Genomic DNA, 16,478 nt, shown 5'->3' with positions numbered 1-16,478 from the left:
TGGGACCATTACTTTTCACAATTTATATAAATGACCTAGTAGATAGTGTCGGAAGTTCCATGCGGCTTTTCGCGGATGATGCTGTAGTATACAGAGAAGTTGCAGCATTAGAAAATTGTAGCGAAATGCAGGAAGATCTGCAGCGGATAGGCACTTGGTGCAGGGAGTGGCAACTGACCCTTAACATAGACAAATGTAATGTATTGCGAATACAAAGAAAGAAGGATCCTTTATTGTATGATTATATGATGGCGGAACAAACACTGGTAGCAGTTACTTCTGTAAAATATCTGGGAGTATGCGTGCGGAACGATTTGAAGTGGAATGATCATATAAAATTAATTGTTGGTAAGGCGGGTACCAGGTTGAGATTCATTGGGAGAGTGCTTAGAAAATGTAGTCCATCAACAAGGGAGGTGGCTTACAAAACACTCGTTCGACCTATACTTGAGTATTGCTCATCAGTGTGGGATCCGTACCAGATCGGTCTGACGGAGGAGATAGAGAAGATCCAAAGAAGAGCGGCGCGTTTCGTCACAGGGTTATTTGGTAACCGTGATAGCGTTACGGAGATGTTTAATAAACTCAAATGGCAGACTCTGCAAGAGAGGCGCTCTGCATCGCGGTGTAGCTTGCTCGCCAGGTTTCGAGAGGGTGCGTTTCTGGATGAGGTATCGAATATATTGCTTCCCCCTACTTATACCTCCCGAGGAGATCACGAATGTAAAATTAGAGAGATTAGAGCACGCACGGAGGCTTTCAGACAGTCGTTCTTCCCGCGAACCATACGCGACTGGAACAGGAAAGGGAGGTAATGACAGTGGCACGTAAAGTGCCCTCCGCCACACACCGTTGGGTGGCTTGCGGAGTATAAATGTAGATGTAGATGTAGCACTATGGGACTTAACTGCTGAGGTCATCAGTCCCCTAGAACTTGGAACTACTTAAGCCTAACTAACCTAAGGACATCACACACATCCATGCCCGAGGTAGGATTCGAACCTGCGACCGCCGCGGTCGCGCGGTTCCAGACTGTAGCGCCTAGAACCGCTCGGCCACATCGTCCGGGTGCTACCAGTCACTTGTTTATTTTATGTTTAGTCTAACATAATACAACGCGTTTCGAACATGTTCTGTTCATCTTCAGGCGTTTGTACATACATACATAAGAGAAATGTGACTTAAAAATAACAGACTGTGATATCATACATAGTCAACCACAAGGAAGAAAACCAGCAGAAGACATCACTGATTTCGATTTCTAGCCATACACTGCCCCCCCCCCCCCCCAAATGCCACACCAGCTTCAGCAGCTACAATAACAAATAATGGACAGAGTTCTAGATAAATCTAGTTTAAGACTGTTTATTTTTAAGTAACATTTCTCTTATGTATGTGTGTATGTATGTATAAACGCCTGAAGATGAACAGAACATGTTCGAAACGCGTTGTATTATGTTAGACTAAACATAAAATAAATAAGTGACTGGTAGCAGAAACTAGAAATAAATAATTAATGTCATACATTGCTCGACTAGCGGCCAACCTCTGACTCGTCTTACTAAATGTAACTTAAAACTATCATCTTGTCGAGATTGTATATTAGCTCTGGTATTACTCGTCTCATTATTTATTTTCGTCTCCAGATTTCCCTGTTTCATCTCCACCTCAGTGGTAAAGTTGTGATTAGTTGTAGGATGACCTTCCAGTTCTTTAGAGACAGACCCTAACACCTCATTTTGCTATGCAGCGCACTCCTATATCCAGGTCAGTACCCTCGTTACCTACCACTTATTACACTTTAGTATCTACTACTAGAGACAAGCTCTAACACCTCCTTTTGCCTTGGAGTGCACTCCCATATCCAGTTCACTACCCTCGTTATCTACCACTTGTTACGCTTAAGTATCTACTTGCTGTTCCAATTGCAACTTACACTTATCAGACTGCTCCAAGGTGCCTCGCTTTACTTCCTTTCACAAATCTGACACTTACTATTTAAGACTGGAGATGATCTGATCTCTACCTCGTTTAATATCAGTTCTAATTTCTTCTAAAAACTACGTCATGGTTGTAATCAGTGGCAGCATGAAAACATTTCTCTATTTCTCGCTTCGATAGTATTATTCACCAGACTGTTTTGCTTTGAGTATCCTCAACGCCTAAACAAGTTGAGTCGCTCAAGTTTACTGTAAACCCTTCTTTCCGTTCTGTCTCCGTTAACTCCACACTACTTGACTCTACTTTGCTTTCATCAGCAACCAAAACCCTCGTTGAATGCATGTCTGGACTGAAAAACTCGGTACTTCTTAGTTTCCTGTTTATACTATCCGTGTCAACGACCCCGCACCATCATCCTTGTTGTTCCCTCTGTACCAACTTTATCTTGCCCTGCCATTCTATTTTCTAATCTTACAAAGTTTCTCAACTGTTGGTACAAAACTTTGTAGCCTAGCTTTTGATGACTTCTATGGTGCGTTTTCTTCTGTCGCTAGTGTCGCTCACCATAAAAATCCAAAACTGTAGAATTGGAATGTAGAACTCTTAATATTTACAAACGCTGTCATTACAACAAAACGGCAGAAAGTACCGACAGCTGCTTATGGCGGTTTCTGGTGCGCTTTTTTTCGTATGATTCTAAAACCAGCCACTAGATTGAAACACTGACTTGGGGACGTCATGTGCTCGTAGGTACACTACCCTACAGGTACAACATTCTCCCTTTTAATGAAATAGCCACTGGGTCTGACAAAGAAGTAATGGAAAAAATTGTTCTGCATGAGGCGTATTAAAGTTCCAAAAACATTCCAAAGCGAATGTAGTCATTGTGTTGGCTTATCCCTATTAAAGTGTGACGGAAGAGTGTAGAAATCTACAATAAGCTTTATGCGAATATTCGTAGCAGAAGACGATGGTAATGCTCTAGAACGTTTGCGGTTGTCTTCGTTCCATTCTAATATTATTTCTTTGATATTCCATCGGTAGCAGCAGGAAACCCAAGCATATCTACGTTACAAGTAAGTCATGCATTACCTACGACATGCCAGCTTCAGTTGTGAAATGCAAACTAATCCACACACATGACTGGTAACAGCTGGATCGATTTGTGTGCCACGCCTGCAGAGTCTTGGCTGCCCGGGCACTTTTAATTACAAGCAAATCCCAGATAACCGTAGGGCTATCGGTAGGTCAAGATTATCACAACTCTATTTTAGCTTTCACCCGTATTCTTGTTACTAGTTACAGAGTGTATGTTTTGCTTTAACAAGAATGCTGATGACACTGAATTATAGAATCTTGTCAGCGTTTCGTGTGCAGTCGGCTGGAAATATCTAGGCACAGAAAACTTGATGAAACATGACGTGGTTAGTCAATGGCCTGCCTTACAGAATGATGATAAAATTTTTCTGACCTAATGAAGTAGTACTACAACTGTGAATCGAAGTTATCTCGCTATCGTTATAAGGGAAGAGTGCGATTTAATATGCAGTCGACCTCTAGATGAACAGAAGATTAACAGAGGCAGCATTTGCTTGAATTGACGAAGATACGAGGAGAACAAACTGCGGCCTCTTTAGCAGGGCCCCACACTTGCCTGAAATTATTTACGGCTGTCACAGAAAACGGGCAGATTGGATCCCGCTTCTATTGAATACATCTGCACAAAATCTTTCACAATAACTGCTACTCGAAGACACAAGGAAGACCCGCTCTTCAGCTGAGTAAGAATAAGTAACACAACGACCCAAAGAAAAGACTAGGTGCCTGGCGTGCCTTTCGTACGCACGACCGCCCACAGCCACGTTTGCCAATATAATGGAGAAGCACTACATAAACACCATTTTCTCCACATGGGTTAAAATAAAGACCTTACCTGGATCAGTTACGGAGAACTGGCATGTACAGCATCATTTGCGAGTGTGGCATGCGTTACATCGGCCATACGCACAATGCATCTTGCAGCGCTGATCATAACGTGTGACAATCGTTTGCCTAGAGAAACTGAAGTGGTAGAACACAGCAGCAAAGAAAGAAGATGTTTGCTTTTGAACAGACGAAGGCACTGTGTCGCCCCAACGGGTTGTAGTCTGCAGTAGCAGAACACAACAACAAAGAAGGAACATGTTAGCTTTTGAATAGAAGAAGGCACTACGTCGTCCCAAGGGGTTGTAGGATTTTGTCATCATATAGGCAATGGACATACAAGGGCATAACGACTGCCGTGCGGAGTGGCCTCGCGGTTTAAGGCGCCATGTCACGGACTTCGCGACCCCTCTCGCAGGAGGTTCGAGTCCTCCCTCCGGCATAGGTGTGTGTGTGTGTGTGTGTGTGTGTGTGTGTGTGTGTGTGTGTGTTGTTCTTACCATAAGTTAGTTTAAGTAGTGTGAAAGTCCAGGGACCGATGACCCCAGCAGTTTATGCCTTAGGAATTCACATATATTTGAAATATTTGAACATAACGACTTTGACAACCTGGACGGCGGTTTCTAACTGGGCTCCGCATGGAATAAGGCGTTAGCAAAAACACGTTAGGAACGCTCTGATGTAAAAGCGCTCGAGACAGGGTGCGGAATAGACTGGCAGCACCGTAACACGACGCCCACATCCCCCTTCCCCCCCCCCCCCCCCCAACCCCCACCCCGGCACCATCGGGTGTGACATCTCTTTCGGAGGCACATGACGGGCCCATCTTTTCGGTCCATAGCAGAGGAGTCAGCGGTCCAGCAAGTATTACGGAGTGAGCTAAATATGAACCCGACATTTTCCTGAAGATGACGTGTAGGAAAATCGTCGAAACCTTGTGACAACACGACACCACAACTTAACTGACAACCCGAGAAGATTACATCAGTATATTGTTTTAAATTTCTGATTACTATGTCTTCCGCAACCAGCCCTTCTACCGGTTTGAATCCGTCCTCCACTTCTATTTTGTGCTCAAATTTTTACCTCTATCTATCTGCTCCACCACACATACTCTACGATTGTTTGTGAGTATTTTAGCATTTGTATTTGCCCTTACTATTTCCCCCTCTACAGCTCATTCCTGCTACAGCAGAAGTGTTAGTAACATGATCGTCCTTCTGGTAAGCGGCATCCGTATATCTTTCCTCACTCATTTTTTTTCCTTGCCTCTTTAGAAGGGCCTCACACTTGCTTGAAGTTATTTACGGCAGTCACGAAAAACGGGCAGATTTGACCCCGCTACTTCGGTGCCAGTGATGGCTGTGTGATGGTTGGAAGGAGGCCAATTGAGGACCTGGATCCAACGTGTCAGCGAGCTAAACACACTGGACCTACACCTGGTCTTATGGTCTGGGGTGCAATTTCAAAAGCTCCCAGTTTCGTCTTCTCAGCACTTTAGGTGGCTCACATTTCTTATATATAATATTCTCCTTCCCCTCATTTCAACAGCTCTATCTGATACTATTATAGCTCTTTTATTGACGAAACCTTTCTTTGCCTGTGCGAGTCTATTTCTGATGTCATTCTTACATTGGCCATCTTGTTTAGTACTGATTGCTACATACGGGACTTTTTTCACTATCTCCACAACATAGTCATTCACAATTTTGATGTTAAGCAAGAAGTTATTCTCTTGCCTACAGCTGTTCGTCGCGTCCATCTTTCCTCTGTTTAACATTGTGCAGTGCTTCGTGCTAAGTATGCTGTCCATTCTGTTCATCAGGTCTTCGGCGTTGGTGAACCAAAACATTATGACCACCCGCTTAACAGCGTGTAGGTCTACCTTTAGAAGAAAATACAGCAGCAATTCTGTGTGCCATGAATGTGATAACTCGTCGGTATATTTCGGGAGATATGTGGTACCATATGACTTCGCACAGGAGACGAAATTCCCGTAAATTGCGCGCTGATGGTAAGTGACCTTGGAGCTGGCATCCGGTAGCATTCCACAAGTGTTCCATCCGGTTGAGAAAAGGCGAATTTGATGGCCGCTGTCGTCATCATCGAACATTGTAGCACGATTCTGGCCTTCTGTCATCGACAGTTACCCAGCCGGAGGATCCCATCACCATCGGGGAAGACACAAAAAAAGAACGGATATGCACTGAAGAAAAATAAAATCGTAACATCAAGAATGAGTTGTGCGACATAAACAAAAGTAGATAGGCGTTTTTCTACATCTGAAAGGTGGCCGCTGTTCAGATTTCACGCCAGTCGCATAGATGTGGCGCTAGTAGCGCCACTACGAGAATGCGAATCTGTTTTGCTTTAAATACTCGTCGATCGTGAGCGATAGTTACCTTTGAGACTGGAAGTGGTTAGTTGATGATAGTCAAGAATACCTTTAAGGCGACAAAGAGACCATTATCGACACCTCACTAAGTTTGAATGAGGTAATGTAATAGGGCTACGAAAACCTGGATGTTCCTTCTGCGATATCGCAGAAAGACGTAGCAGGAATATACCAACTGTGCATGATTACCGGCAGCGGTAGTCACGAGAATATACGATCGCAAGAAGACCAGGCTTTGGACGGCCATGTGGCACTACGGAGAAAGACTATCATGTTCGTCATATGGCTCTGTCGTATCGTACTGCATCTGCAGCAGCTATTTGAGCGGTAGTAGGCACCACAGTGACACAACGAACTGTTACATATCGGCTACCTCAAGGACAGCTTCGAGCGAAACGCCCTGTAGCGTGCATTCCACTGACAACAAACCACCACTATTTGCGACTTCAGTGGTGTCAAGAGAGGGCTCATTGGAGGGCAGGATGGAGGTCTGTTGTGATTTCTGATGAAAGCTGGTTCTGCCTCAGTGTCGACGATGGCCGTGTGTTGGTCAAGAGGAGGCCAGTTGAGGGCCTGAAGCCAACCTGTTTGCATGCTAGACACACTGGACCCACACCTGGAGTTATAGTCCAGGGTGTGATTTTGTATGACAACAGCACTCTCGCGGTTATCGCATGCCCCATGACCGCAAATTTGTATGTCAGTCTGGTGATTCAGCCTATTGTGCAGCCATTCATAAACAGCAATCCAAGGGGTGTTTTCCAACAGGATAACTCTCGCTCACATACCACTGTTGTAACCCAACACGCTCTACAGAGTGTCGACATGCTGCCTTGGCCTGCCTGGTCACCAGATCTGTCTCCAATCGAGCACATATGGTACATCATCAGACGACAACTCCAGTGCCATCCACGAACAACATCAACTATCCCTGTATTGACCGACTAAGTGCAACAGGCATGGAATGCTATCCCACAAACTGACATCTGGCACAGTGCATGCACGTTTGCATGCTTGCATTCAACATTCTGCTGGTTACATCTGTTACTAATGTACCTGCATTTCACATTTGCATTGGCTTATCTCGTGCTTACATTAAACTGTGATCTTGCAATGTTAATCACATCAATATGTTACCTAGACAAATTTCATTACTCTACATTAATTATTTTTTGATGTTACTGAACCTGGTTGGTAGGTACTCAGAGAGCGCACTGGATAAGGTTACGATTGTGCCTGGGGCCATAAACAGTTACTGTGAGTTGGTGAGTTGCACAATCAAACACACAACTTTATTTTTCTAAGTACCACTTACTTACACATTGCTTTAAAAGATCACAATTAGACAATATGCCTGAAGGCCTGGTTAAAGAAAACTTGAGATGCTTTCTGGGCTGAAGGCTCAAAACCACACCAAAAACAAGAATGGCTGAAGGCCTAGCTTATAAATCAAAAACAATTAAAAATAGAAGATAAAATTAAAAAAAGCATGCAATTGAAAACAATTAGCAGCTGAAGGCCTACACTACACTTCTGAAGGACAACTATAATTAAAACACATTAATAAACAATTTTTCTAACCAAGAAATTCCCTTTTAAACTTACAACAGAATGGCCAAAAGCCCAATTAAAGAAATATTAACTTATTTTATCGCTGAAGGCCATAAACAGATTTGGAACAATGGCTGAAGGCCTGAACAAAAAGTCGGACAAACAATATAAAATAAACCCCTTCCATCTAAAAAAAATTTTCTTTAAAGAATACACGTGGCTGAAGGCCTTATTAAAAGGGGTTCATGTAAATCCTCGGTTGATGGCCACACGTAACACATCGAACAACTAACAGCTTAGGGCCTGGATTACAAGCAATTTTAGATAGAACAAATTTTAATAAAAAAATTTTTAAAGTAAAATCAATCTTCAAAATTTTAATATAACACGGCTGAAAGCCTTTATGTAAAACTTAAAAAAACGGAATTAATACACAGCCAAAAGCCTCACACAGTACTTCAAACCAAAATGAAAATCACAATCTAAAACAAACAGAACAAGTGGTGCTCAGAAGTGTTCCAAGGGTCGGGCTGAGAAGGTAGCTCAAACGCAAGGTGAGGTGAGACAGGCAGCCAAGAGGTGAAGTTAAATAATCGCACTGCAACCCAAACTAGGGATGGCCCAAGGACCGACCAACTATTTAACCAACTCCCTTCCATCCGACCAACAGCACAATGATGGAAAATATCGGCCGATGATGAGGATACGAACAGCACTACGTCTTCAGAAACTGGTGTCTAAAAACAGCCAAGGGAACAATAACCACTCTAAGCAAAATATGAACCAAACAACTTAAAAGGTTGTCAAACTACACGCCATGCCAGACAGCATCAACACGACTAGCAAAGGCACACTGCCAAAAAACTACGCTAACGTCCACAGGGCAGAAAATACTGCTGGTGCACTTCACTGGCAAGTAACAGTCAATTTAATAATTAATCACAATACAGGATGACGGCTGCAAGATTTCGCCAACTCCAACACATCATACGTTGCTGCTAGCCCGAACAGCCCAGGGACCAAAAACTCGCAAATGAACGAAGAGATGTCACAATAGTTGAGGTTTCATAACAGGTTAACTGATCACTGAACTTCAGTGTCCAGATTCGGTGGGCAACGAACTTTGTCGCTCTCGCAGCTAGCTCCTCACGATCTGACAGTGCGTGCACACCGCCAGTGGTCCCAGACTGGCCCCGCGCCGTGGAGACTCCCTCGCTGCTCCACCGCAACCAACTGACCACCACTGACACCACCACCACCCGGAAATACTAGCAGTCACACCAAAGTATCGATAAGCCCAGCTGCTGCCACTCAAGGAGGCAAGCCAGCAACGTCGTTACACCAGTACATAAGGAAGAAACAAGACGCCACTTGATGTGACAAAATGACAAAGAACAAACGGCATGAACGCGAGCCACACACGGCTCAGTTACAATTTTTTTATGTCAGTGTAAGTGATTCCCGATAATGCTCATGTTGCCCACAACTGTCATGGTGCGTTCGATTACTTCCATTTTCCTTGGAAGTCCAGGTGAATGTCTGTCACAGCATATACTCCAATTCCCATTAAATGGCGCATGTTTAGAGCAGCAATTCACCTGAGTATCGGGTACCTGGACATAAGCAACGCTGTGGTATAATGAAGAACGTAACTCATTCAACCAGGCGACATGTTTTTTGCGCTCTAGGGTGCAATCCCAATGATCTGATGCCAGGCCTGGCCAAACAGTTTTCCACGAGCATAAGCGCTCTGGCCGCGCTCCTGCCTGTCGCTCTGAGTGCGACAGGGAGTGGCTCCCTAGAGGTGAGGAGGAAGAGGAAATGTGAAGGCTGCAGATGGAGGTCGCTAGAGCTACATATTCAACTTGTCAGACGCCAGGCATGAGTTAAATGATTTGCATTTGGAATACTATGGCATCTACGTACTTGTCCAAAACAGGAAAAGTGGGGAAGTCACTTTGTTCAATGCCAAATAGGAATTGCTTTACTTTTCGTATCGGTTAAAGGCCATGCGCAATGCTTAATATGCTGTCGCACTGTTATGAGTTGGAAAAGCATTTATTGGAACGTCGTTACGTCAGGCACGAAGACAATATGATGAATTTCTCTTGTTACGAACGACAGTGAATGCTGGGTGCATTCAATGCAAGTCATTAGGAAAATAGGTTCAGTGCTGTGCTAACAAAATGTTTTACGATCGACATCACCAATTATTTGAGCTCATCAATTGTCTTAATACAAGAGGAGAATAATTTGGTAACAGATACGGTGGATAAGACTGACGCCTTAAGAAATGTATTCCTATTGAAAAATCATCGTCAAGTTCGTGACATGAAACATTTCCATTAAGTCAAGGCAATCGTATGTGGCACAGATCTGACTGAGGACGTTTCAGTAACTGAAACGTTTTATTATGAGTACTCAAAGAGATTCCAAGACATTGCATGACTAAAGACGGAATTCGATTTATGTGTCAGATTCCTCTAGCTTTTGGCCACTAATTTTCGACATTACTGCCAACTTTAGCTGATAGACATTCAGGGAACACCAATTTCAACGACTTATGTTTCCCATCGAGGAATTTACAGGATCTATATAAAATATTATCCCAAGGCAAATACTTCGAGTGCACAGACAAGCCGTTACAGTTATTTCATTGTTTCATTCAACACAAGTGTGTGAAAGATTTTTTTGCGTTATAAAGTTGACAAAGTTCCACCTACGTTTTAGTTCAACAAATTTTAACCTGCATACCTTCGTGTGCTTGTATTACGAAATATAGTTGCAGATATATTACAAATTCTAAAGCCGAGATGTATAAAAACACGTGTTTTTAAGTTTCCCACGTGTGCAGCCTTTTGAATATTGCTGTCTCACTGGCAATCTGCTCAGAATAGGGCAGTCGTGGAGGAAGCTGGACAGCTGAGAGGACATAGGTGCTACATTCGCTGAGCGCGAATGAGCTCTGGGAGCGCAAATAGTACCCAGATCTATCCTACGCACACTGCTATAGTATATCTGTGAGGATTATGGCTCACTTTGCTTAAATTTGTGACATCATGTATCCCTGGTCAGCACCCACCCATGAGTTCACCAGGTCGGTTCTCCTTATCAATGATGCCATCATTTTTATCAGTGACTTCATTAGCAGTATCAGTGTATCAGTGATATCATAAATGCATGAAAAAGCCTTCCCCTTTCCCCATTTCCACTACCCTTACCACTCTCCCCTCAATCTCAATTTAGTATTCAAATGTCGCTATAGGGACAAACAGACGATTACAATTTCAGAAAAATTGGATAATTTATGCAAGAGAAAGAACCCTGCAAGTTGAGTAAGGTAATACCGATTTGGTCGAGCTCTGGCCGTCATGCAACTAGTTATTCGGCTTGGAACTGATTGATATAGTTGTTGGATGTCCTCCTGAGCGATATTGTGCCAAATTCTGTCCAATTGGCGCATTAGATCATCAGTCTCTCGAGATGGTTGGATGGCCCTGCCCATAATGCTGCTTGTTGAGTCACCTGTTGACAAGTCTGCTTGCCAGTTGAAGACAACAAAACGAAAGCCGAACTCTTAAATTTCACGTTCAAGAAATCATTCATGCGGGATAATGGTACAAATATACCGCCATTTGACCATCGGACAGACTCCTGTATGGACGACGTAATAATAAGCATCCATGGAGTAGAGAAACAACTGAAAGATTTGAAAGCAAATAAATCACCAGGTCCATATGGAAACCTAATTCAGTTTTACAGAGAGTACTCTACAGCATTGGCCCCTTACCTGTCTTGCGTTTACCGCGACTGGAAAAAAGCGCAGGTGACTCTTGTGTCATAAGAAGGGTAAAATAATGGACCCGCAAAATTACGGTACAATACCCCTAACTTTGGTTTGCTGCAGAATCCTTGAACATATTCTCAGGTCGAGTAGTATAAACTTTCTTGAGATTTAGAACCTTATGTTCATGAATCAGCATGGGTTTAGCAAGCATAGCTTGTAAGAAACTCAGCTTGCCTTTTTCTCACATGATATACTGCGAACTATGAATGAAGGGCAACAAGCAGATTCCACAGTTCTAGATTTCCAGAAATCATTTGACACAGTGCCCGACTGTAGGCTGATAACGAAGGTTTGAGCATCTGGAGTAAATTAACAGATATGTGAGTGGCTCGAAGACTTCTTACGTAATACGAGGGTCGTCCACAAAGTAAGTTCCGTTTCTGTTTCTATCCGCGGCAGCGCTACGATCGGAGTTCCGAGCATGCTCAGCAGTTACTCTCAACGAGAAGACATGTACGCCATGTTCAGATCGCTGCTGCCGACATGTGCTTTGTAGTGCTTCTTTATAATGTCAGCAGTAACTGAAAATGGCGCCGCGTGTGAGATCAGATCTGTGATTCGTTTTATAAATGCACGAAAGTTAAAGCAAAGTAAATTCATCGGCAAATCTGCGAGGTTTACGTACAAAATGGTATGAGTGATTCAATGGTTAGAAGATGTGTCAGACTTTTCAATGAAGGACGTGATCACGTACACGATGAAGAACGAAATGGACGCCCATCTGTGGTTACTGATGAACTGGTTCACACGATTGAAGAGAAGATTAAGCTCAACCGTAAGTTTACACTTAGTGCCGTTGCTACAGAAGTTCGGCAAAAGTTCACGATCACTAATTCACGAAATTGTTACTGAAAAGCTGAAATTTCGTAAACTTTGCTCTCGCTGGGTACCCAAAATTCTTACTGAACAACACAAAAAGCAACGGATGGGCAGTGCACTTCAGTTTTTGACACGCTTCACTGAAGAAGGCGATGGTTTTCTTTCTCGGATAGTCACGGGGGATGAAACTTGGGTATCGCACGACACACCTAAAACAAAACGTCAATCAATGGAATGGAGGCACACTTCATCCGCAGCGAAGGTTAAGCCTAAGCAAATCTTGACATCTCGAAAAGTGATGTGCACCGTTTTTTGGGACAGGAAAGGCATTTTGCCCATTGATTTCTTACCACGAGGCCAAACAATCAATGTACATGGTTACTGCGAGACCAGTAAGAAATTGCGCCGCGCAATACAGAACAAGCGCCGAGAATGACTGTCAAAAGCGGTTTTTTTTTCCCACGACAATGGTCGACATCACACGGCGAATGTGACCAAACAACTCTTACGGGAATTTCATTGGGACGCGTTTGATCATCCTCTGTACAGCCCGGACCTCGCTCGTAGAGACTTTCATCTCTTCTTACACCTAAAATCTGTCCTTCGTGGTCAACACTTCAACGATGATGACGATCTGAAAGAACATGTTACCACATGGTTGAATACACAGGCGGCAACATTCTCTGAAGAAGGCCTACAAAATCTTGTGCCACGCTATGACAAGTGCCTACAAAATTTCGGAATCTATGTACGAAAGTAGTTTAACAGTTGTAGTCTTTTGTACAACAAATATTTTTTCTGTATCTGTACACGTTTGTTTCATACAACCAAACGGAACTTACTTTGTGGACATACCTCTTAGAATCCAGTATGTTGTTTTAGACGGCGAGTGTTCATCAGAGACAAGGGTATTGCCGGGAGGGGGCAGATAAGTGCGATAGGACCAGTTGTTCTCTATATACATTAATGGTTTGGTGGACAAGGTGGGCAGCAATCTGCAGTTGTATGCTGATGCTGCTGCGGTGTACGGTAAGGTGTCGAAGTTGAGTGACTGTAGGAAGATACATGACGCCTTAGACAAAATTTCTAATTAGTGTGGTGGATGTCAGCTAGCTCTAAATGAGCAAAATATGTAAGTTAATGCGCATGAGTAGGAACAAACATGTAATGTTCGGGTACAGTGTAAGTAGTGTCCTACTTGACATAGACAAGTTTAAGTTCAAATGGCTCTGAGCACTATGGGACTTAACTTCTGAGTTCATCAGTCCCCTAGAACTTAGAACTACTTAAACCTAACTAACCTAAGGACACCACACACATCCATGCGCGAGACAGGTTTCGAACCTGCGACCGTAGCGGTCGCGCGGTTACAGACTGAGGCGCCTAGAACCGCTCGGCCACACCAGCCGGCAGTCGTTTAAGTATCTGGGCGTGATGTTGCAAAGCGATATGAAATGGAACGAGCATGTGAGCACTGTGGTAGGGAAGGCGAATGATCGTCTTCTGTTTATTGGGAGAATTTTAGGAAAGCGTGATTCACTTGTAAAGGAGACCGTTAATAGGTCGCTGCTGCGACTTGTTCTTGAGTGCTGCTCGAGTGTTTGGGATCCATACCAGACCGGACTGAAGGAGGACATCGAAGCAAATCAGAGGTGGTCTGCTAAATTTGTTACCGGTAGATTCGAGCAACACGTAAGTGTTGCAGAGATGCGTCGGGAATTCAAATGGGAATCCCTGGAGGGAAGGTGACGTTCTTTTCGAGGAACGGTAATGAGAAAATATAGAGAATCGGCATTTGCAACTAGCTGCCGAACGATTCTACTACCGCCATCATTTATTGTTCCTCAGGGCCGAGAAGATAACATACGAGAGAATAGGGCTCATATGGAGGCATATAGACAGTCATTTTTATCCATCTTTCTGTTCGTGCTCTATTTTCGACTGGAGCTGGGGAGGGAAGGACTAGTAGTGCTACATGGTATCCTCCGCGACTCACCGTACAGTGGCTTGCGGAGTATTTGCGTAGATATAGAGGTAGATAATCTTTCAGTTTGGGAGAGATCCGGTGACCTTTTTGGCCAAAATATGGTATGGCAAGCACGAAGACAGGCAATAGAAACTTTCGCCATGTACAGGCGTGCATTATGATGCTGAAATGTACGCCCAGAATGATTTTCCAAGAAGGACAACAGAACGGAACGTAGAATATCGTTTACTTACCATTGACGTATAAGAGTACCACGGATTAAAACCAAAGGGGTCCAGCTATGAAAACAAATGTCGCCCCAGCCCATCACTCCTGACTGTTTGACTGTATGGCAGCCGACACTCAGGCTGGTTCCCCACTGCTGTCGAGGTGCATCTCCAGACACGTCTTCATTGGTCATCGGGGCTCAGTTCGAAGTGGAACTCATCACTGAAAACGATTCAGCTCCAGTCATGGTGGTTCCAGGCCAAGACGTGTCTGGAGACACCCTGGACGGCGCTGGGATACCAACCTGACTCTCACCCACCATATCTTTTTATAGTAGGACCCCTTTAGTTGTCGTCCACGGCACCCTTACAACACAGTGGCATGTCGATGATATTCTACGCTCCATTTTGTTGACGTTCAAGGCAAGCAGTCCTGGACTTACATTTCAGCAAGATAATTGCCGCCCATACACCGAGAGTTTCTACTGCATTTCTTCGTGCTTCCAAACCTGAAGCTGGTCAGCAACGTCGCCGTATCTCTCCTCAGTTGAAGTCTGGAACATTATGGGCAGGGCTCTCCAACCAGCTCGGGGTTCTGACGATCTGATGTACCAGTTGCACAGAATCTGGCACGATACCCCGCAGGAGGGCACCAAACAACTCTATAAATCAATGCCTAGCCGAATAACAGCTTGCATAAGAGCAACGTTACTGGCTTGCTCAATCTGCGAAGCTCTTTTTTCTGAAATTGTAATCATTTGTATGTACATGTTTACATCTACCGATTTCCGAGCCATTGGGGTAATTCCTTCGTGTTCCATCAGGTTTTTTCTTTTTTGTGCAGAGAGTTCAATGTGATGTATCTGAGACCTGGTAATTAATGAAGGCAGGATGGGCTACGATTGTGGACAGGGCCTGAATCAATTACTATTGGTTTGCTTAGCAATTTCAGTCATTTATTTTAATAAATAATTTTTGAAAATAAGCCAATGAGGTCGCAATCAGACTTTTAAGGCACGTAACCACAATCATGGATGAAGGCCTCTAACGCGAAAAATGGCAATTATTTAAAATTTAACAAATACATAAAATACAGACAGCCAAAAATTTTGAAGACAGGCCAATGTAGTCGCGATCAGAATTTTAAGGCAAGTAACGACAATCACGGCTGAAGGCTTTTAACGCCAGAGTGGTAATTATAAAAAAATTAAGCAAACATACATAAAATACAGTCAGCAAATGATTTTGGAAAACAAGCCAGTGTGGTCGCAATCAGAATTTTAAAGCAAGTAACCACAATTATGGCAAAATGGCAATTATAAAAAATTTTACAAATATACTGTCAAACGGCGAATGGCATAGCAAAAGTTAATGAGAAAAACAAACAACAGAACACCAAACAGGTGAGACAAATGATAGTAACTTAATAATATAATAATAAAATAAAACACAAGGGCTAGTGACAGACGGTGCTCCAGGAATCGACCTCTGAGTAGGTCACACCAAAAGCACTTCCGCGAGCGAATCGAAGGCAGCCAACAGTTGCATTCAGATCACAAGATGGTAACTCGGACTAGTGACAGTCTAAAGAGCGACTAATGATAATCTTGGTGAGGCTCCCTGACATCCGACAAAACAAATGCAAGATGTAAAATTGCGTCAAAGCCGGAACCGCCGGTCTGGGCTCCACTCGCAGAATACTGTGCACAGAGCGCTCGGAACAAGATGGAGTGACTACCACTAAGGCAGAAGAACGCCACCCAACCTACGATCAAGAAGCTGTCAAACTTACACTCCTGATTGGAAAGC

This window comes from Schistocerca americana, chromosome 7, assembly GCF_021461395.2.
Source record: "Schistocerca americana isolate TAMUIC-IGC-003095 chromosome 7, iqSchAmer2.1, whole genome shotgun sequence".
NCBI lineage: Eukaryota > Metazoa > Arthropoda > Insecta > Orthoptera > Acrididae > Schistocerca > Schistocerca americana.
The sequence above is the reverse complement of the archived record's forward strand: the minus strand, read 5'-3'. Positions refer to the sequence as shown.